The sequence below is a fragment of the Balaenoptera borealis genome, assembly GCF_965194805.1.
Source record: "Balaenoptera borealis genome assembly, chromosome: 7".
In the NCBI taxonomy this organism is placed as follows: Eukaryota; Metazoa; Chordata; class Mammalia; order Artiodactyla; family Balaenopteridae; genus Balaenoptera; species Balaenoptera borealis.
Genome location: NC_138864.1, coordinates 61,795,642 through 61,818,648, shown reverse-complemented (window position 1 = coordinate 61,818,648; position 23,007 = coordinate 61,795,642). Strand labels below are relative to the sequence as shown.

The 23,007-nt window shown below is 35.5% G+C and overlaps 1 protein-coding gene across 1 annotated transcript in view; it reads right to left on the bottom strand.

The window, feature by feature from the left end:
* DGKB (diacylglycerol kinase beta) overlaps nt 1–23,007 on the bottom strand; it is a 943,764-nt gene that overhangs the window by 707,803 nt on the left and 212,954 nt on the right. The gene's annotated exons all lie outside the window — the stretch shown is intronic.

Here is a 23,007-nt window from a genome sequence, read left to right as displayed (position 1 = left end):
AATAATGCTGTCATGAACAGGAGAGTAGAGATATGTCTTCAAGATCATGATTTCCTTTCCTTTGGATATATATACAGAGAAGTGAGAATGTCAGATCATATAGTAGCTCTATTTTTAATTTTTTGAGGAACCTCTATACTGTTTTCTATAGCAGCTACACCAACTTACATTCCCACCCACAATTCACAAGAGTCCTCTTTTTTCACATCCTTTCCAGTATTTACCTTTTGTCTTTTTGATAACAGACATCCTAACAGGTGTAAGGTGACATATCATTGTGGTTTTGATTTGCATTTCCCTAATGATTACTGATTGTTGAGCATCTTTTCAGGTTTGTCAATTCTGTTTATCTTTTCTCTATTATCTTTTAGTCCCTATTTCATTTATTTCTGCTCTGATCTTTGTTATTTCCTTCCTTCTACTAATGGGATTAGTTTGTTCTTCTTTTTCTAGTTCCTTGAGGTGTAAAGTTAGGTTGTTTATTTCAGATCTTTCTTTTTTCTTAATGTAGGCATTTATCACTACCAAATTCCCTCTTACATCTGATTCTGCTGCATCTCAGAAGTTTGGTATGTTATGTTTCCATTCTCATTTGTCTCAAGTTGTTTTTGATTTTTCCTCTGATTTCTTTTTGATCCATTGGTTGTTAAGGAGTATGTTGTTTAATCTCTACATATCTGTGAACTTTCACTTTTTCTTCTTGTAATTGATTTCTAGTTTTATACCATGGTGGTTGAAAAAAATGCTTGATACAATTTCGATCCTCTTAAATTTATTAAGACTTGTTTTGTGGCCTAACATATGATCTATCTCGGAAAATGTTCCATGGGCATTGTGAAGGATGTGTATTCTGCTAGTGTTGGAATGAATGTTCCATGTATGCTTGTTAGATCTATAGTGTAATTTAAGTCTACTGTTTCCTTACTGATTTTCTCTCTGGATAAGCAAACCATTATTGAAAGTGGGGTATTGAAGTCCCCCATTATTATTGTATTGCTGTCTATATCTCTCTCCAGATCTGTTAATATTTGCTTTATACATTTAGGAACTCTGACATTTGGGTGCATAAATATTTATAATTGTCATATAATCTTGACGAATTGACCTCTTTATCATTATATAATGGCCTTCTTTGTCTCTTGTTGCCATATTGGCTTAAAGTCTATTTTGTTTGATATAAATATAACTACCTCTGCTTTCTTTGGCTTATCTGCATGAACTCTCTATTGGGTAAATCACTTATCTCTGTTTCACTAAGATTGGTTTCTAAAGATTTATTTTGTTCTTTTGTTTGGAACATATTCCCATATTTCTTCATTTTCCTTGTCTCTCCAAGTTGGTTTCTGACCATTAGATAAGATAGCCACCTCTCGTAGTCTTGACAGACTGCTCTCTTGTAGGAGATGAAGCTTGTCAATCAGTCCGATCCAAGCTCCGGGTTGTCTCTCAATCCTTTGTGATTGTCCAAGCTGCAGTCTTTGTTCTTAGTGGTTCCCAGTATTTGAGAGTGTTCCAAGACCTGTCAGTGCCCCAAGGGGGATGATTGCAGTCAGCACCTAGATGCAGGGTAATTAGAAGCCAGATCCTCAGGTAGCAGCTGGGAAAGTATGCAGTTAAGCCTCTCCCAGGGGAAAACTGGCAGATGGGCATTTTTGCCTGCTTCTTCTGTGCCGAGTATGGGTGTATAACCATGGTATGCAGGTGAGGTGCTCCTGCTCCCATTTAAAACTGCTTCTTTAGAAGACACAAATAAATGGAAAGATATCCTGTGCTCATGGATTCAAAGAATTAATGTTGTTAAAATAACCATACTATCCAAAGCAATCTACTGATTAAATATAATCCCTATCAAAATCCCAACGGCATTTTTCACAGAAATAGAACAAACAATCCTAAAATTAATATGAAATCATAAAACACTTCAAATAGCCTAAGCAATCCTGAGAAAGAAGAACAAAGCTGGCACTGCACTTCCTAATTTCAAACTTTATTATGAAACTATATTAATCAAAATAGTAAGGTACTGTCATAAAAACAAACACATAGATAAATGGAACAGAATAGAGAGCCTAGAAATAAGCCCATGCATATATATAGTCAGTTAATTTGCAACAGAAGAGCCAAGAATACACAATGTGGAAAAGATAATCTCTTCAATAAATGGAGTTTGGAAAACTGAACAACTACATGCAAAAGAATGAAACTGGACTCCTTTCTTATACCATACACAAAGATCAACTCAAAATGGAGACTTGAATGTAAGAACCGAAACCATAAAACTTCTAGAAGAAAACATAGGGGGTAAGTTCCTTGACATGGTTTCTGGCAAAGATTTTTTGTATATAATACCAAAAGCATGGGCAACAAAAGCAAAAATAAAAAAAGTGGACTACATAAAACTAAGAGCTCCTGCACAGCAAAGAAAACCATCAACAAAATGCAAAGGCAACCTATGGAATGGGAGAGTACATTTGCAGACCACATATCCAAAAGGGGTTAATATCCAAAATATAAAAGATACTTACATAACTCAATAACCAAAAAATAATAACTCAATTACAAAATGGGAAAAGAATGTGAATAGACGTTTTTCCGAAGAAGACATACAAATGCTAATAGATGTGTGAAAAAGTGCTCAACATCACCAGTCATTAGGGATGTGCAAATTAAAACTACAGTGATGTATTATCTCACACCTGTTAGGATGTCTATCATCAAAAAGACAAGAGATAACAAGTGTTCATGAGGATATGGAAAAAAGGGTACCCTTGAGCACTGTGGATGGGAATATAAATTGGTGACGCCACTATGGAGAACAGTATGGAAGTTCCTCAAAAAATTAAATATAGAACCACCATATGACCCAGAATTCCCACTACTGCATATAGATCCAAAAAATGAGAAGACGATCTCAAAGAGACATCTGCACCCCCGTTCATGGCATCATCATTCACCATAGCCAAGATATGGAAACAACCTAAGAGTCCATCAAAGAATGAATGGATAAGGATGCAATGTGTATGTATCTATCACGCATACATACACACACACACAGTGGAATCTCATTCAGTGATGAGAAAGAAGACAATACTGCCATTTCCAACAACATGGATGCACCTTGATGGCATTATGCTAAGTGAAATAAGTAAGACAAAAGAAGACAAATACTGCATGGTATCACTTATATGTGGAATCTTTTTTAAAAAGTCAAACTTATAGAAACAGAAAATAGAAAAGTGGTTGTCAGGGACGGTGGAGTAGGGTGAGGGAAAGAGAGAAAAGTTGGTAAAAGAGTACAAACTTTCAGCTGTAAGATGAACAAGATCTGAGGAGCTAATGTAAAACATGGTGACTACAGTTGATAACACTGTATTATGGAACTGAAATTTGCTAAGAGAACAGAACTCAAATGTTTTCAGTAAGTTGAATAAATGAGTGACTGACTGAATGAATGAATAAAAATTGAGGTGATGAATGTGTTAATTAACTAGATGGGAATCCTTTCATTTATATACACATATCAAATCACCACAATATACACTTTAAATATGTTATAATTTTACAGGTCAATTATATATCAATTATATATCAATAAGGCTGAAATTTAAAACAAAATTTAAATAAAAACTATGAACTTATATACAAAACAGAAATAGACCCACAGACATAAACCACAACCTTATGGTTACCAAAGGGGAAAGGGAGGGGAAGGGATAAATTGGGAGTTTGAGGTTAACATATACACACTATTATATATAAAACAAATAACCATCAAGGGCCTACTGTATAGCACAGAGAACTATACTATACTCAATATTTTGTAATAACTTATAAGGTAAAAACATCTTAAAAAGTATATATATATATATATATATATATATATATAAAATCACTTTGCTGTACACCTGAAACTAACACAGCATTGTAAATCAAATATACTTCAATTAAAAAAAAAAAAAGCAAAAAACAAACAGAACAACAACAATAACAAAAACTACTCTGTTTGCTATAGTCCTGTTGGAGTTGTGAATGCAAGCCCCATTGGCTCTCAGGGCCAGGTGGTCTGATGGTCATGTCCCTCAGGTGCCTGTCATAAAAGTTGGCACCCAGGGTATGTGTACAAGCTACTTCAAGAAAGATATGAGTGATCTGGTTTTATATAGTTGGAGTGCACTAGAGGGAAAAAGCAGCAGAAGTGCCCACTGACTCCCTCTGGCAACGTGAAGGATCACAGCCAGCCCCCAGAAGCATGCAAATTAGAAGGATGCTAATGCAAATTAGCGGGATGCTCAGGCAGTATCAAGTAAAGTATGTAATAAAATACCTTCCAAGAAAAGACTGATAAATGGGTATTTTTTCCTGCTCCCTCTGTGCTGAGCCCTGGGGTGATAGTGTGGTTGGAATAGCGTGGATATAGGGTGGATAGTGTGGTTGGATAGTGTGGTTTCTATAGCCCTGCTGGTCTTGTGGATGCAAGCCCCTTTGGCTTTCAGATCCCTTGAGTGGAAGCCTTAAAAGTTGGGACACAAGATGTGTGTTTCAAACCATTCACTCCTCAGGGAGAAGCTGAGAGTTAGGGGTTCCTTCCCAATTTCACAGCCCTGTGCTATGAGTGGGGTTTATGGGGAAAGTATGTCTCAGTCTTTTCTACCCATTTTGATGTGGGTGTTTTCTCATTCACCTGATGTGGAGGAGTCACTCAGCTAGTTTCTGGATTTCTCTCAGCTCTGTATATGTAGCTGTACAATTGGTGCAGCCATAAGAGGAAAGAAGTTCAGGAGCCTCCTATGTTGCCATCTTGATCCCTCCCAAAATGAGAGAATAACAGCACCTACCCCATAAAGTGGTTGAGAGAATCAAAGAATTTGGCACATGTAAAGTACACAGCACACTGCCTGGCAGAGTTCTACGTGTGCCTACGCACATGCATTCCTGTGCATGCATACACACACACACATTCACACGCACACACATTCACACACATGCGGACTATCAGTTTTGTGATTATTACTTCTCTTCATTGGAGTCATAATTTATGAGGTTAATGTTTAAGTAAAGGACTTTCCAGTTATTTAATTTTTTTAAATGAATAACGATGGTGGACTCTGCATGATTCACTTAGGGGCAGCAAGCACATTGCTGACCTAAGGAATTCTCCTTTCTAAAATCAGGGAGAATTCCTCGTCTACTTCAAAGAAGGTAAACGGTGTTAAAGAGGTCTAATGGAACAGTGATAACATGAATTACTGAAGAAACCATTCAATCAAACTTTATAAAGCATCCACAGTATGTGAAGTCCTAAGCTGCATACATACTTAAGGAACCATAGAAAATGCAGCAAAACACGATTTAAAGCACAAAATAGAAAGCCTATGACAGAGAAACTGCACTATTGAAACTGAAGTTTTATGTGGGAAATTAGCAGACTCTAATACAGCCTAGCCATTCATTTGGCTGTCTCCATGATAGATGTAGATTACACCATAATTCATTTAGCAATGGTCATTCACATAGTCAATTTCAGGAGAAATTCCTGAAAATGGCCATATTTTATATTGTATGATCTCACTTTATTATTTAGACCAATGGTTTAAAAGAAGACAAAGCATACATATTCTGTCATGACTGTGTTCTGGTTCCTAAGAAACCAGATAGGTAGATTTAACTAATTCTCCTTTGTCTTCTCTAACCCTAGAACAGCATCCCATCATTCTCCCTAATACTCTAGAGGCCATTTATTTGTTTGTCTTTTGCTGGACTTATAGGCCAAATTATATTTATATTTGCACACAGCCTACAAACAGAAAGCACTCAAAGATTTTTCAATTGCATTGATATGGAGTTGTAACAAATAATCCTTTTAAATGCCATTTTTGAAAGAGAACATAAGCCTTCATTTAATAGCTAAATATTTAAAACTGAATGCTATAAATTTCAAGATAATAGATACTTTAGCTTTAGCTATTTAACTGGTTAAATATGGTTTATATCATTTACAGTTTAGGAAAGACTGCCTTAAGCTGGGGGTAGAGCTTGAATAGCTTTCTATTGTATTCTTTATGTGATTAAACCTTAAAGTTTTATTAAACTGAAACTTAGATTTCTGTAACTTCTAGAATGGCAGGTAACCTGAAAAGAAGAGCCTGTATTAAAATTTGCAACAGTAATTATATCCTCCTGCACTATGCATTAAAAATGCATATACATATAAATTGTTTTGGGTGAATTTAACAAAGCACTTCATTGATGAGACAAATGCTATAAGATCATGAAAATTTTAACAAGATTCATTATCTTTATATTCACTACTGTGAAATCAGCCATCTGTGGTTGTATTTGTCCTTGAAGTTAGTTTGAGAAACTGAGGATGTATTTTTACAATTAAACTTCTCAGTCCATACTGAGAGATAAATATAAATATTAAAATATTAAGTATATACACAAAATAGAGAAGCTCATTCTAAGCCTCATTTAAATGTGGTTTTTTTGTTTGTTTTAAACTGAACTCTTATTTCTTCGTGATGGTTTTCTAGTCTACGATTTCCCTGCATCCAGCTTGAAGAGTTTGAAGGAGGGAAAGGTTGATTATGTGTGTGACCTGCACACCCCAAACAGCTATGTCTATTCAACTCAATTCATTTCACCCTACAGTAAATAATTTCTTGTCTTCAGATTGTAACCATATTTTTAAATGTCAGATTCTAAAAAAACTCAGCATAAAGAAAAGATCTCCTGAAAGGGGGAGTTTTGGTGCAGTGTTGTTTTTTTCTAATCATTCTTATATGCTTTTTATAGCCTTATTCTTCTTATATATACCAATATCAGGTATACACTACATTATCGGGATTCAGCTTTGTAGATCTTCTTAGAGTATTATGGGGAGAAACAGAAAGAACAATATTTTTCATTGTAGATTTACTAGTTACAAATACACCCAGCTCAATGTTTAAAACTAAGATTTCTTGGCCAGTATGAAAAATTAAATTTGCAAATGGGCTTCATTACATGCCAGCTTGCAAACTAAAAATAAACTGCATAATTAAAAGACAATGACTAAATATATTTTAAAAAATCAGTCACTTTTCCTCAGTTGGCATGACCTGAATTCAGGCACCATATTTGCCCTGGATGACTTATCTAAAAATGGCTTTTGAGGTTGAATAGTTCCGTGAAACACTGGTACATAAGCATTTTTACATCAATGGGAATTGACATCAAACTCTTACGGAAAATTTTTCACCTATTATGATAATCCTGGGAAGCTGTGATGTCATGATACTTTATACAAACAAAATACATGATATTGTTTTAAAAGCAGGGAAACTAACACCTACAGTAAGCAAATTTTTTCTTGGAAAGATTTATTCAAAAATACTTTTTTAAAAGCTTGATAGAGCATAAACCTTTATGTTAACTTTTGGTTTCCTTTTTGTCCACCAAAATATATTCATTTTCAATAAGAACAAATCCTTTTACAGTATTCTAGGCACTAATCAAAGAGCTATATATTACACCATGGCACCTCATTTAACAATCAGAATTATCTTACGAGGCAGATACTATTGTAACTTCCAATTTTCAGATGAAGAAACAAAGTACTGAGAACATAAGTAGTTTATCCAAGGACCAGATTCAGTGATGAGTGATGGCAAAGGCACTGGAACTTTTATAAGTTGGCTGCAGATGTCATATTCTTAAGCTCTGAAATATCGCTTCTCTACTTCTAACAGGTAAATATCATTTAAGATATGAAATCAGAATGCTTACGACAATATAACAGATAATTGATTAATCTATGTTTAATCAGTTCAGGATGTTATTAATACTTGAAATGTCAGTAATTTATATTAACTTTAAATTACTTGGAAGTAGATTTCTTGACAATTTACTTTTTTTTTTTTTAAATGTACTTATTTTTTTATTATTATTTATTTATTTTTGGCTGTGTTGGGTCTTCGTTTCTGTGCAAGGGCTTTCTCTAGTTGTGGCAAGCGGAGGCCACTCTTCATTGCAGTGCGCGGGCCTCTCACTATCGCGGCCTCTCTTGTTGCGGAGCACAGGCTCCAGACGCGCAGGCTCAGTAGTTGTGGCTCACGGGCCCAGTTGCTCCGCGGCATGTGGGATCTTCCCAGACCAGGGCTCGAACCCGTGTCCCCTGCATTGGCAGGCAGATTCTCAACCACTGCGCCACCAGGGAAGCCCTACTATTTTAATTAAACTACAAATTCAAGATTCCTTACATTTCTCATGGTAAAATTTATTTCAAGCATATGCATATTTATTGTAACTGATAGTCTGTAGCAGATATATGTCATACCAATGTAAAGAATAATTAATAGAGCCATTAATTTATGCATTTTAATAACTATGTTAACTTTACAATGCATACATGTAGTGGAACACAGTACAGTAGTACAGGTAGTTTCTCTGTGGCTCTCCCTCATTACACTGTAAACTCAGTGAGGGAAGGACTATATCTCATTTGCCTTTGTAGCTTTAGTTCTTTGAAAAAAAGTTGGAATTAGAAACATTGCCAAAATTATCACAGCATCAATAAATGTGTTTGTGTAAGGATCTGTCCAAATGCTGAAAATACTTTAAGCAGTTGATTTTACATTATGTAAATGTTATAATCTGGTATTGAAAAATAAGTATATTTTCCTTTTGAGGGCTTAGGATAATTATACAGTGTATTTGTTGTTTGTTTGCTTAATATTTGTCAATCTCACTAACTTGTAAGCTCTATGAGAGGGAGGATTATAAATTTTTTTTTTTTTTAACCGCTATAGCTCCAACACTTAGCTCAATGCCTGGCAGATGGTCACTCAAGTTTAATGATCTATTAATTTTTATCTATTAATTACCCACATCTAAATAAAATTAATAAATTCAGGAAGAGTTGGTAAGTCTTTTTTCTTTGTTTCCCTTCAAAAAACACACTGTCTTTTCTAAGTCTAAATCATCTGAGAAAGATGTGTATGATCACCTGAGGCTTTCATGAGTGCCTTAAGCTACAGGATAAACATCTGGGTACCATGACCCAGAGAAGCTAAGTTGTAGCAACACTATATTTCATTTAACCTAAGATAGGAGACCAAAGATTCAAAATAAAAGTGAGAGTAAGTAACTGAATTAATGGACCATTCTCTATTACTCATTTTCTGACTTTATTTATACAACAATATATTGGAATGTTGTATGACACTAAACCAGTGTATAGAAGCCATAAAAAGAAGGAGTTGGCTATCAGGCTAAGTTCTTTGGACTATGTTCAAAACACATCTGAGTTTTGATTTTTGGACTGGTTTTAGTTTCTGCTTACTCCCACTTAGCTCTACTTCCCTGTCTTTTGGTAACAAACTCTGGTTTTCCTTTGGATACAATTTTGTTGCAATGTAAAGATACCCTGCTCCTAAGGTAAAGGGACCTAAGTTAAGCCACTCGCATTCTCTCCCTAGAAATTTGAGTTTCCCAAACTATGTGAAGGTATTGCAGTTGATAATTCCATTAGAAACATCTTCAAATCTTTCTATCTAGATCTTCAAGTCAGCCTGTTTCCTAACCTTTCTAAGCCTGGTCCTACTGTGGTTTATTTTAGTTTATGAACCACTTTATATTTGTTGAATGACACTATCTTGCATCAAGCAGCCACAATGTGTTTAACTTTTCTGCAACAAGAACATTAGCAGCTAGATCAAGCAATGATGAAACACTCAGAATGTGCATCAGAAGAATGACCTCATTGGGAGAATGGTTAGGGTGATTCACCTGGTGATCATGAGTAGAATGTATTAGAATAAAAAGAGACAAGCACCAGGAGAATAATACAGGATGCTATTGAAAAGTTTACATGAGAAGCCAGAACTGTCTTAATGAAGTTAAAATGTAAGGTATTTAGTGTTATATAGAGTCAGCCACAAAATTCATCATTGTTTTTGTTTTTTCCCTAGCTACAACTGGGTAGGACAAAGTAGATGCCAATGTCAAAGCTAAGTATTTTAGTGGAAGCCAGTTGAGTTGTCTGCTTCCTCACCATTATCTTTCTCATGATTTCAATGGTGGCTCCAGGCTCTATTTCTTTTGTAGAGTGCTAAGTGCCCCACATATATGATGGCCCCTCACTTACCTACCTCTTCCCTACCTACAAACCATCTCTCACATTGCCTTGTACAAGAAATTCTTCTCTGTTCTCTTTAACTTGCCCCTTCTTGTTTCAAATCACTGTACCTTACTTAACTTGTCAAAGGTCACTACTCTCACTTCCTTAACTATTTCAGACTTTATGGTTCTCTTCGAGATTCCCACTTTGCACTACCTTCTTACTCATAGCAAATGACCATGTCTTCCACTTCATCAAGAAAGGTGACGCTGTCAAGCATTCTTCTCAGCTTCAGCCAGACTTACACATAATGTTCCAACATACAGGCCAGTGAGTCTTCACCCCACCACGTTGTCACTCACATTCACACTCTTACTCAAGATGTTTTCTCTGTCCTTTCAAAATTGGTCCCCCATGACCCTTTTTTGCTTTGTTTGGCTCAAGCAACTCTTGCTTTCATATCGAGTTCAGGTCTCCTCTCCTCTAGAAAACATACAATTTATCGTCCTGTTAACTCTCATAGCACCTGTGCGCTCAGCAATTCTTGTACCTTTCACCTTGTATATAAAATGCCTATTAGTTTCCCTGTTACTCCAACTAAAATATGTAACTTCTTGAGGTTAGGCATCATACTGATCATAATATTCATTATTGTTACACATGGAAATTATGCCCTGCATGCTAGATATGGTGCTAGGCATTGTAAATACAGAGATGAATGATACATATTTTCCTAACATCAAGAGCCCACCAAGCAATTCAAAGACTACAGATGAAGGTGATAGCAATAGCAAAAGTAGGGCCAGGAGAGTAAAGAAGGGTATGACGTAAATCAAATCAAATAAAAATGGGAAGAAAATCACATGGAAGTTTTCATTAGGTACTTGACATTTGAGGAGAATTTTCAAGGATGAATTGCTAAATGAAAAAAAAAGGTAGTCTCTTGACTTAGAATGTTATCCTTGATATATAAAGAGCTTGGAAATTGTCACTCCTCTCCTCACATCAAGACAAATCTGAACAAATGGTAATCAATGGCTTTTCTTATAACTATCAGAGATTTGAGGTCACAAGGCAAAAATACCATCCAAACCTGGAGAGACAAGCAAATACAAAGAATCACAGCTGCGATCAGCTTACCAGCAGCAGATGCCATATATTTTGAGGCTTTGTTGAGAATACAACTTCATATATAGTTAGGATCTCTATGCATTCTTGGTAGATGGAAACTTTTTTCATTATGTAATCGCTCTCAGTCTCTAGTAATTTCCTTTGTTCTGTAGTCTACTTTATTTGATATTAATATAATCATTCCTGCATTTTTCTACTAATATCTACAAAGTATTTTTTCTTTTTCTTTTTCTTTCAACCTCTGTATATTTAAAATAAAATTGCTGTAGATGAATACTGTTGGGTTATGTTTATTTTAATCTGTCTTTTAATTGTTGTATTTTGACTATTTACCTATTAGTAATTATTCATGTTAGATCTTAAGTATGACATTTTATTTTTTTTGGTGTTGGTTTCCTCTTTTTCTCTTTTCTTACATTCCTATAGGTGACTTAAAAATTTTTTTAGGACTTCATCTTGATTTATTCATGGTGTTTATGAGTATATTGCTTTGTATATGTTTCTTAGTGACTGTTCTAGGTATTACAATATATACTGCTTCAAGGAAGTTTAAAGATCTTACTTTTCTTTAGAATGCTTTACCTTTCTCACTTTTAAAGTGGAATCTTAAGTGTATGTTGAATGACAATAATTTTTTTTTAGTTTTCTTTTGTCTGAGAATGTCTTTATTTCCTCTTCATCCCTGATATTTATTTTCATAAAGAATTTGTGGTTGACATTTGTCTTTCAAAACTTGAAAAATGTCACGTTCCTTCTGGTCCCCATAAATTTCAGATAAGAGGCCTACTGTCGGGCTTCCCTGGTGGCGCAGTGGTTGAGAATCTGCCTGCCAATGCAGGGGACACGGGTTCGAGCCCTGGTCTGGGAAGATCCCACATGCCGCGGAGCGATTAGGCCTGTGAGCCACAATTGCTGAGCCTGCGCGTCTGGAGCCTGTGCTCCGCAACAAGAGAGGCCGCAAGAGTGAGAGGTCCACGCACCGCAATGAAGAGTGGCCCCCGCTTGCCGCAACTAGAGAAAGCCCTAGCACAGAAACGAAGACCCAACACAGCCATAAATTAATTAATTAATTAATTAATTAATTTTAAAAAAAAAGTGGTCTACTGTCATTCAAATTAGTGGTTCCACTATAATTAATGGGTTGCTTCTCTGTGGTCACTTTTGAGAATTTTTTGTCTTTAGTTTTCATAAGCTTAATTATAATGTGTCTTTGATTCCTCTGAGTTTATCCTTTTTAAAATGTAATTTAGCCTTAGTTTTTAGGTTTATGGCTCTAACCAAATTTGTTAAGTTTTCAGCTGTCATTTCTTTGCATATTTGTCTAGTCCCACTTCTGTCTTCTCTGCTTCTGAGATTAGATGATGGGAACGTTAACTTGCATTGTAAATTTTTAAAACTTTATATTTTCTGGCTGCTTCAACATCCCTACAAACAGGCTATGAGCACCCCACCCAGATGATAAGAACCAGTGTGATAAGGCTTGTTCCTGCCACAAATTCCCCTTTTCACTTTCCTACGAGTGAGACCTAGCGACATTCAAATGCACCAAAGAAATCTCCTCACAGCTTCTGTTTGTGTACACCACCTGACCCCCCAAAAAAGGCGTTTGTCCACAGGTCCTTGCTCTCTCTCAGCTTGCCACTGCTTGGTTGAATCCATTCCCTTAGGGTTCCTCCTCTCTGGCCCCTTGTGGCATGTGGTGACTCTCTCTAAGACTTCTGAATATATTATCATTAAATGTGTGTGTGTGTGTGTGTGTGTGTTTGTGTGTGTGTGATTCTTTTCTCCTTCTATATCAAGCATCAAGTGGCAATACAGGCAATTTTAGAGTTTCCTGTTGCTGGAGCTGCTGGGAGATGGATATTTCTACTTACCTGTTTCAATTATGATTTAGATTTTGTGCATTCTGATTTTACACAAGATGGGGAGGATGGTGGTCTCCTCCACAATGAGTGGGCCCTAGGCTTTTGCCCTCTCTCCCCTGTATTGCTATTACAAATATATCTCTCAAAGTACTATGTCTAGATTCTATGATAAGAGTAACTAATGGAGTCACTTGGGATTTTGAGAAATCTAATTAAATAAAATGTTATTGCAGAAGTCCTTTCAACTTGGCAACAAAAACCTATTTAAAATTGCATTTATATATAAAAGTTAACGAAAATAGATATACTAAAATACAGAATAAGTCTTTCAACAAATATTTAGTGAGCAACTATTATTTGCCAGGCACTAGTAATTCAGAAATGAACATAAGGCCATGGCCTCATGGAACATGCATCCCAGTAGGTGAGTTTATAGAAATTTATTTAGTAGCAATTATGGTAATGTAAGGACTCATCATATACACAAGAAATATTAACCATATAAATACCTAGTTATCCTAGCAATACTCTAACTATATCAAAATTTTCCCAGAATTTTACTGAAACCATTAGCCTCTCAAAATAATAAATAAATATGTTCTTTTCTCTGTTAGATTATTAAAATTTCCTTGATCACACATATTTCTTTGTATGTTATTGAATTTCTCTGTTCTTTCAAAGCAAACCTTTTTAAATAGAGATATACACAGGCTGGATTAATATCCTCAGTGCTTCAACACACTCTTCTCTGTATTCTGTGTTCTATGTGTCATTTAAACCACTCTTAACAATGTCAGCAAGGACCTCTCTTTTGTCAAATCAACTCACATTTTTTTCTCTTTACCTGAATTACTAATAGTTTCCCAAATGCATACCACACTTCCAGATTATCATACATACAATTAATCCTGCAAACTGTTACACTTTGTAACACACATTACTGGTTATGCCACCTCCACGGGCAAAATCTCCCAATGCTTTTTATTTTAATTAAGTTTTCTCACTGACTCTTTTTTTTAAATCAATTTATTTATTTTATTTATTTATTTTTGGCTGTGTTGGGTCTTCATTGCTGCGCGTGGGCTTTCTCTAGTTGTGGTGAGCAGGGGCTACTCTTCACTCCGGTGCACGGGCTTCTCTCATTGCGGCGGCTTCTCCTGTTGCAGAGCATGGGCTCTAGGTGCAATGGGCTTCAGTAGTTGTGGCACGCAGGCTCAGTAGTTGTGGCTCGTGGGCTCTAGAGTGCAGGCTCAGTAGTTGTGGTGCACGGGCTTAGTTGCTCCGCAGCACGTAGGATTTTCCTGGACCAGGACTCGAACCCATGTCCCCTGCACTGGCAGGCGGATTCTTAACCACTGTGCCACCAGGGAAGCCCCTCCCAATGCTTTTTTAACTGAAGTATAGTTGCTGTACAATATTATGTAAGTTACAGTTGTACAATATAGTGATTCACAATTTTTAAAGGTTATACTCGATTTACAGTTATTATAAAAGATTGGCTATATTCCCTTTGTTATACAATATGTCCTTACAGATTATTTTATACATAATAATTTGTACCTCTTAATACCCTACCCTTATATTGCCCCTACCCCCTTCCCTCTCCCCACTGGTAACCACTAGTGTGTTCTCCATATCTCGGAGTCTGTTTCTTCTCTGCTACATTCACTAATTTGTTGTATTTCCCAACACTTTTCAGATCAGTTAAGGGACATTCAAGAATTAGAACCAAGCTAGGCTTTTCAAACATAGATCATTTACTATAAATAATTGGTTACTCAGATACCAAAAGGCTAAAGCAAAAATGGGATATAAAAGAAGTAGTTGAGGCCCCTAAGACTTGAGAAACAAAGTCCCAAAAGTATCACCAGAAACTAGGAGTTCAACAAAGCTACTGCGATGATGACCAAGGGGCTTCCAGGTGGCATGTTGGAACCTGGCTGGGGATTGGCATAAATGAACAAGAGGTGAGTGAATGCAGTGGAAACTTTATGGGTAATTCTTGGGCCACTTTGGAAAGTGCTATGTGGCTGGCTCTAGAAGTACCAAACAGCACTAGAGCTGCTACAGTCTGCTGATGCTGAAAGGATGCTGACAGAAGCTACAGGCAGAAAGACAGTCCCTTCTCTTCTCTAACTTTCCAATCACACACCATTGCTTCCCAGACAGTAAGGGAATTTCAGAAATGGAGTTTGCAGATTCCTGTTCCAATATCACAGAGAATATTATAAAATTGGTGAACATGGCAATGAGAAACAATAACCACCAGAGTATACTTCACTTATGATAAACCTTTGCTTCCAGATTAATCATCTACTAAAGCCATCACCACTTATTATTCTCTATTAGATTATTCTCTATCACCTGAACACACTTAAACTTGCCATTATGCACATCATATCATGACAACTTCGTATCCCTGGAGGACTCTTCCTGTTCTCTCTTTATCACTGGAAATTGTATCTATCAATCCTTTAGGTTCTCTCTTAAATTTGATTTGTCTATAAAGATTTTCTTTATCCCCAGAGTTAAATTTTTATTCTTAGCATAGTGCTTCGCATATAGTCTATGGGAACTGTGTGTTGCATGAATAAAGTGCATTTTCCAGCTACATTTGTACCTCTCTCAAGGTTACTACATTCCACCTTTTTCTTTAAATAATTATTGTGCTAGTTTTATCAGTTTACAAGTTCCTTCAGGGTAGAAATGATGTCTTACTCATATCTGCAGTCCCCGACGTTAAGTGCTCATCAATTGATGGAATTTCCAAAACTGATGTATACAAAGAGAAGAAAAAGAAAAAGTTCATATACTCACAAACGTTAATTTTAGGAAGACAAAATTTCAACTAGCTTTAGAACTCAATTTTTTTTCCAGTTTTTCTACTTTCTGCTTTTCTGCTCATTAATTATAATTAATATTTAAGAGAGCAAACATACCTCACTTTCAGTGACCCCAGAAGTTTCTCCATTCAGTTGATGTTTGAAAATTACAAGGCATTGGCTTTGTTACTTTTTCTTTTATCAGTTATGGCATATAAGTGAAGAACTGGGAAAGGCTGTCTCCCTAACAATATAACATTTCAATACATCCTCTCCGGAATCTACCCCCTGACTCTGTAGAAAAAGGATGTTCTGTCAGTAGTAATTTTTCTTCATGGCATCACAAAAAATGACAACTTTTCTGAATCCCCTTTCATTGTTTTATAACTGCAGATGATCAATGTGCTCAGGAAAAAGTGAGCATTTAAAGTACCTGTCAGCTCTGGATTCAATAAACAAGGTTTCAGTATTTCAACCTCATGAATAATTTCAACTTGCATTTGATCAAGAGAAAAATAATTTCAATTATATTTCTTTTTTAACATCTCTAACACTCAAAATTACTGATTTAATAAATAGCTCACAGGGGATGAATACTACTTTAAAATTTTTAATGACAAACCTTATTTATTTGTATGAAAATATGCTAAAATACATTTTAATATGCTAAATAAGTATTTATAATAAGATTAAAAAGTATGCTATTTATAAATGCAATTATCTGATAACCTGATTATCAATTCTTTGAGTACAGAAGTGCTTGGTATGCTGTAAGTCATCAATATTATCTCACTGAATTAAAAATTCATTTTGATGTATTTATTTTTCAGTCATTGTTGTGAGATTAAGCTATTGCTCTTTGAATGTGTTGATTGAGGACCCCAAAGTAGAGAATTTATAAGCAATAGGAAATCATTAAATGCTAATTTTAAGAATAATCAAGAGTGAATCTTTTTATATATATATCCGACCATAATTTGTTCCTGTTTATATCTCTAAAATATAATCTGCATAATATAATAAATTTTGTCATGTAAAAATAATATGCAAAAAATGGGCATATTTCTGAATGAATACTCAAGCAGATGAAAAACAGACAAAGCCAAACAATTACAATAAGAAATGTCTGTTTCAATCAGTCCCCTTAATTTGATTTAAAACTCCATGTGGTATACTGATCTGTACTTGACATCTGCCCAAGTTTTTTAATTCAATGATTTTCATCAGTGAAACAAACAAAAGAAAACCCACATAACAGTATTTGTTTGCAGTTATCATTTTATCTACAGCGTAATGTTACATCTGGAGTCTTGTGGTTCTAAAAGCATATTACTAATGCTAAGACAAGGCTTAAAGCCAATTTGAGTTTTATTGGACAAGAAAGCATTCCAGTGCCTTCTTTATTCCAGACACATCAGCTGACAAATCAGCGGTGACCAGGGTCCTGTATCACTGTGGGCTTTAATGAGCTTGCAAATGGGATCTCAGTTTAAAGTGGCTTTGGCAGTCTTATCGATCTGTGAATTCACGATGTTTTTATAGGAAATCTCCAAAGAAGGAAGACAGCATTTATTGTGAAAATGTGTAAGACATATGGGTGTGTCACACTGAGGGTTTTTTTTTTTTAAACCAAGGAGGAAAATTAAATTCCTTTTACAGCAACAGCAGGATGAACTCTGTAGGTTTTGAATGGACTGCAAATGAATCTCACCAAGACTCAATAACATGCCTCAAATATGAGAATACCTGTCAAGAGTTTTTTTTCTAAAAATATCCTACCATTTAATTCCTGACAAAAAATGTTTACATAAAAATAATACAATGAAACTATTACATGCATTCTTGACCAAAACTATTCACATAAATCTTTCCATTGGCTGTTTATAGTAGGGTTTGGTCATCATGAATAAGAGCAATAATTCCATATAAAAACAGAAAATGAGGGAGTCAGTGAATGTAGAACAGTGTTCTACATGCTCTTTATAAGACCTCTAAAGTATATTACATGCAGAATATTCTTTCTTTGTTGTAAGGCTTTAAGCAGGCTAATGACATTGTGAATATTTAAGATGAAAAACAACATGTTCTCTCTCTTCTCTTCCCCCTCTTCTGTCCTCTTCTGCCTTCTTCTGTTCCCTTCCCTTCCTTCCCTTCCCCTGACCTCCCCACCTCCTCTCTTCCTCCCTCCCTCCCTCTTTACCTTCCTTCTTCCCTCCCTCCTTCTCCATTTCTGTCTGTCTTTCTCCAAAAAATTTCACAGAACTCATATTTGACAGAAAAGTGCTTCTCAAAACAAGTCACTTCAAAAAAAAGGATCTTATTTAAAATGTAGATTCTAAGTCAGTAGGGTCTGGGGACTCTTCATTTCTAAAACATTACCTGCTGAGGCCTATACTGCTGGTCTGTCAACCACACTTTGAGTAGCAAGAATATAGGATTCATTCTGAGAAATGTTAATCTAGGCAAAAGATAATGGGCAGCCAATCAGGGAATGGTGACTATAAGACAGGAGAGTGATTTTTCAGAGCTACGAGCTTGAGTGATAAGCAGTATCTCCAGGTATTAATATGGTTGACAAGAAGAAAGGTGATATTATTAGCAGAAATCGAGGTGTCCGTATTCTCACTGGATTTGACCTGTAAAGCGAGTTCCATTTTGGCATGGTTGAGGCATCAGCATGATCGTAGGTGAAGACCCTTAACCAATAGTTAGAAATAAAGTTTTTAGTGGAGAAGAGAAGTCAGACTTGTACCTCTCAATTTAGTTAGTGTCTAAACATGAAATGTTTAGTGGAATGAAACAAAAATGGTTGAAAAGCAGAGCTTAGAAAACACACACTTTGGAGGTGGGTAATGTAAGAAATGTCACAGAAGAGACAGAGAAGGAGCTATCAGAGGTAGGAGGATAATCACATACAAAGTGCCTAAAAAGAAGAAAGTTTCAATCTGGTGCTTTCAGAAAATACAGAGAACTTGAGAGTACAAAGGATAAGAAATACATGAAATGATTTTATTTGCTAGTTAAGAAATCTTTTTAAAAACAATTTGTGGAGTATTCGGTATCAGATACCAAAGTGTAGGTAAAAAATAGAGATGAGTCAATGAACCTAGCAGGTATAGAGTAATTAAAAAAAAAAAAAAGCAATGAGGAGAAAAAGAGAGACTGACTGAGAGGGTAACAAGGTTGAAGGAAAGATTTCTTTTGTTTTGCTTTCTCTGCAAAGGGCAAGCTTCAGTGCACTGGCTGGGGACTGTACAAATGAGAATGAAGGAAACTGATGGAGAACAGTTCCTGTAAAAAACTGACTAAACGGGATCAAAATCACAAGTGAACATACTCTACCTGAATGAATAGGAACTCTTATTTCAGGAGCAGGATGGAGAGGAGGATGAAGGTAAAGAAAGTGTTCGGAAGCTTCTACATGTTACAACAGGGGGGACCAGGGGAGTGTCAGACAGGTATTTCTGGAGTGCACTTTCTGTTCCTTGGTCAGTCCTTAAAGGTCCTGCATAATTTTGATTTGTCTGTACAGATCATTCTTCTACTCCCTAAAGAAAACATGAAAGGAAGGAAAAGAGGAACCGAGGGGGAAGAGATCACAGTTTAGGGTTGCATGTAAATATAGGGCAAGCCCATCTCCCTGCTCAGCAACCTTTCCACCTTCTTTTGGGAGCAGATGTAGACTTGCCTTTGGGAGACTATCCTTCGCCCATTCTGTGTGATCCTGCTCAAACTATTACTCAGGTGTCCAAGTTTCCAGGTCAATCAAACTTGCCTTTCCAGGAATATTCTAGTAGTATGACACCAGGATAGAGGATGATTAAAGTAAAATCATTCCATTTGTGGGATTTATGGGAGGCTGGCCTTTAATTCCTATCATTGAGCTCCCTGCCCTCATCTTTGTTCCTCCCATGATGTGAAGGTTTAACTCTGAGTCTAATTTTCTTCTTTTTCTTTTCTTTCTAAACATACTTGCTCAAAATTGGTTTTGCAACCACAGAACCTTACCTAATGCAGTACTAAGTACTGGAGGTGACAATTTGACTTACTTGGTAGTTTCTTACAAGCAACAATAAGAGATATTTAATATAGAGAAATAGACTAACTCATTCTTACTAGAAAGATGACTTCAAACCTCCAGGCAGTTAAACGTTCTTCTTGCATGCTTTTCTAGCATTCTGTGTGCATACTTTATATCATATTAAATGATATAAACTCCCCTTCCCCACCAAATTTTAACTCTTCAAAGCTAGACTACCTCTTCATTATATTTCTGTTCCGTGCATTTAATTCTGTGGCAATCATCCAGTAGGTGATCAATAAATATACATTTTTCCACAGTATGAAAGAGATAGTAATAGATCAGATCTTTTTTCTGTATGTTATAAAGAGTTAGTCTCAATACTAAAATCATCACTTTCACTTATATTTGATAACATATAGTTAGTGGTTTGTGAAATGTCCAAAACTCCCTTAAGTGTTTTATTCTTAACCTTGGTGATTAAAATGTTTTTCTCTATTTAAAATCTTCTTTATGCAATGCTCAAATTCTGAGAAAATTTAACAGAACAGACAGCCCTGAAGGAGTGGCAATGCTGACAAATTCAGAATTTTCAAGAAAATTTTAGCGCAATCAATATTCCTGTATCTCAGAAATCTTTAGCTGGTAAAAAGCATATGGTTATTAAAGAAAGGTAACATACATGGTTCAATTTTTCTAAAATAAATAAAAATTGGGGGACAATGTTGATTAATGTGGGCAAGTAGAATGATGAGCCTCCCATGTTAGTTTGCAAAATTTAATGACTCCATGCTCAATTTTGCCTTTCAGTAGTTTTAGAAAATTATGTGATAAAATACAATTTTACCTTTATGGAAATCTATTTAAAATTCACTTTGGAGCTGGTTAAATATCCCCTTATAATGACTATCTGCTAAAGTGTTATGAAACTCACTTTTGATCTGATCATTATTTTTCATCCCAAATCAACTGGACCTGACTTCTTCCTTAGATTATTAAGTATCACGGTAATGACATTATTATATGATTAGATTTACAATTATCTTACATTTTCATCTTTTTATTATTTCACATAATACATAATATATCCAGGGCTTTTACAACACAATACTATCAATGCGTTAATCTACTGATTTATTACTAATAGAGTTAAGATATAAATAAATGCCATCTTTCTGTTTATATCAATAAATGCAGCTTAATTTTTACACGTATTCAAATCCTTTTTGAATATAAAGTTTATATGGAGGGAGGGTTTCCTAAGGAAAGATGCTCCCCTTTGAAAGGAAGAGACAGCATGCATCTATATTTATAAAAATCTAGCTAGACTGTATGGTTAACATAATTGGGCAAGTCAGCTCCAGCCACTGGACAATCATGCTCACATGTACATATGGATGTAGATTTTCTAACTCCAAGTTCATTGTTGTTTCTTTCATGACATTCCAAAAAATATATATAATATATATGTTCTCCAAAACATATATGATACATATAACATACATTATCTAATTTATCTCACTTGTAAAATAGGAAAATGATTAATACCAGCTTCATAGCACTGTTGCAAAGATTAAATGAAATATTTATATAATATGCCTAGACAGAACCTGACACAAACAAGCAATAAATAAGACATTTTTTCCTTATCTTTTCTTTCCTCTACTGTTTTCACGGCCTCTCTCTCTGCCCAGCTATAGTATATGTGAACGTACACACAACACACTAGGACCCAAGCAGGCACATGTGTTTATACTCACACAGATGCAGGGAGTGATACAGAAATCTATGGACATACTGCATATTGTCCGTAACTCTTCAACACACATACAATTTCAAATTGATTAAAAATATGCTTCTCTGGTGGTGCAGTGGTTGAGAATCTGCCTGCCAATGCAGGGGACACGGGTTCGAGCCCTGGTCTGGGAGGATCCCACATGCCGCGGAGCAACTAGGCCCGTGAGCCGCAATTGCTGAGCCTGCACATCTGGAGCGTGTGCTCCGCAACGGGAGAGGCTGCGATAGTGAGTGGCCCCCGCTCGCCGCAACTAGAGAAAGCCCTCGCACAGAAACGAAGACCCAACACAGCCATAAATAAAATAAATAAATAAACTTAGAACAAAAAAAAAACCTGTTTAAAAAAAAAAAAAATGCTTATGTTGCCCATTTCCAAAAGGCCCTGAAAGGACTTTTAAATGTACTTTTAGAAATGACATCTAAGAGAGGAAACAGAACACAAAGGACCATGATTTAAATACTAGATGTGAGGAAGACAGAGTTATATTTTTTCATGAAAATTTATGAGATGAATTACTTATTCTTGCTCAAAGCAAAGGTCAACTAACTTCAACAGGGCATGGACAGTGGGAATGATTACAAATAGAATTGATGTTGTCATAAAACTTGCATCTGTTCAAGCACATGTAAAAAAATTAAATTATTGAATCAGTAGTACTTTACATAATGAAAAAGAATCTTAGCTTGAGATTGTATGGGGGAGGTTTTATGAAGAGACTGCCTTATCCATAAAAGAATACAATATGTGGTTTTAGATGATTTTAAAAAAAAAATAAATGATTTTCTAAAATAGTAATTTAAATCAGAATTCCTATCATGAGGTTCACAGAATTAAGGGGTACTTAAATGGATTTCGTGGAGAGTGTTCACTGTAGAAAGTTTATGCATAATTTATAAATATATACAGTTATCCATGGAGATGGTTTACAGCTATAATCTAAGAAATTATTTAAAGGGCATTATATTTTTTAAAAGAAATTAATTCACATAGCTATGTTGTTGTTAAGACAAGGATTAACAAACAAGGGAGAAAATCTGAAAAAGAAATTAATATCTGTTGTATACAATGTCAAGAACTTCTAGTAGAAAAGAGAAATTCTAATTTTTGTAGTGTGTCACCTTCTTATTTTACTAAGCATCTTCATAATGTTTCAGTTTGTTATGCTTAAACCCAAAAAGTATAAGGTCTGTTTAGGTATCTAAGAGCCTAGCAACAAGAAGATTGTTATAAGCCATTTGTTACTTTGCTTGTAAAACAAACTCCTTTATATA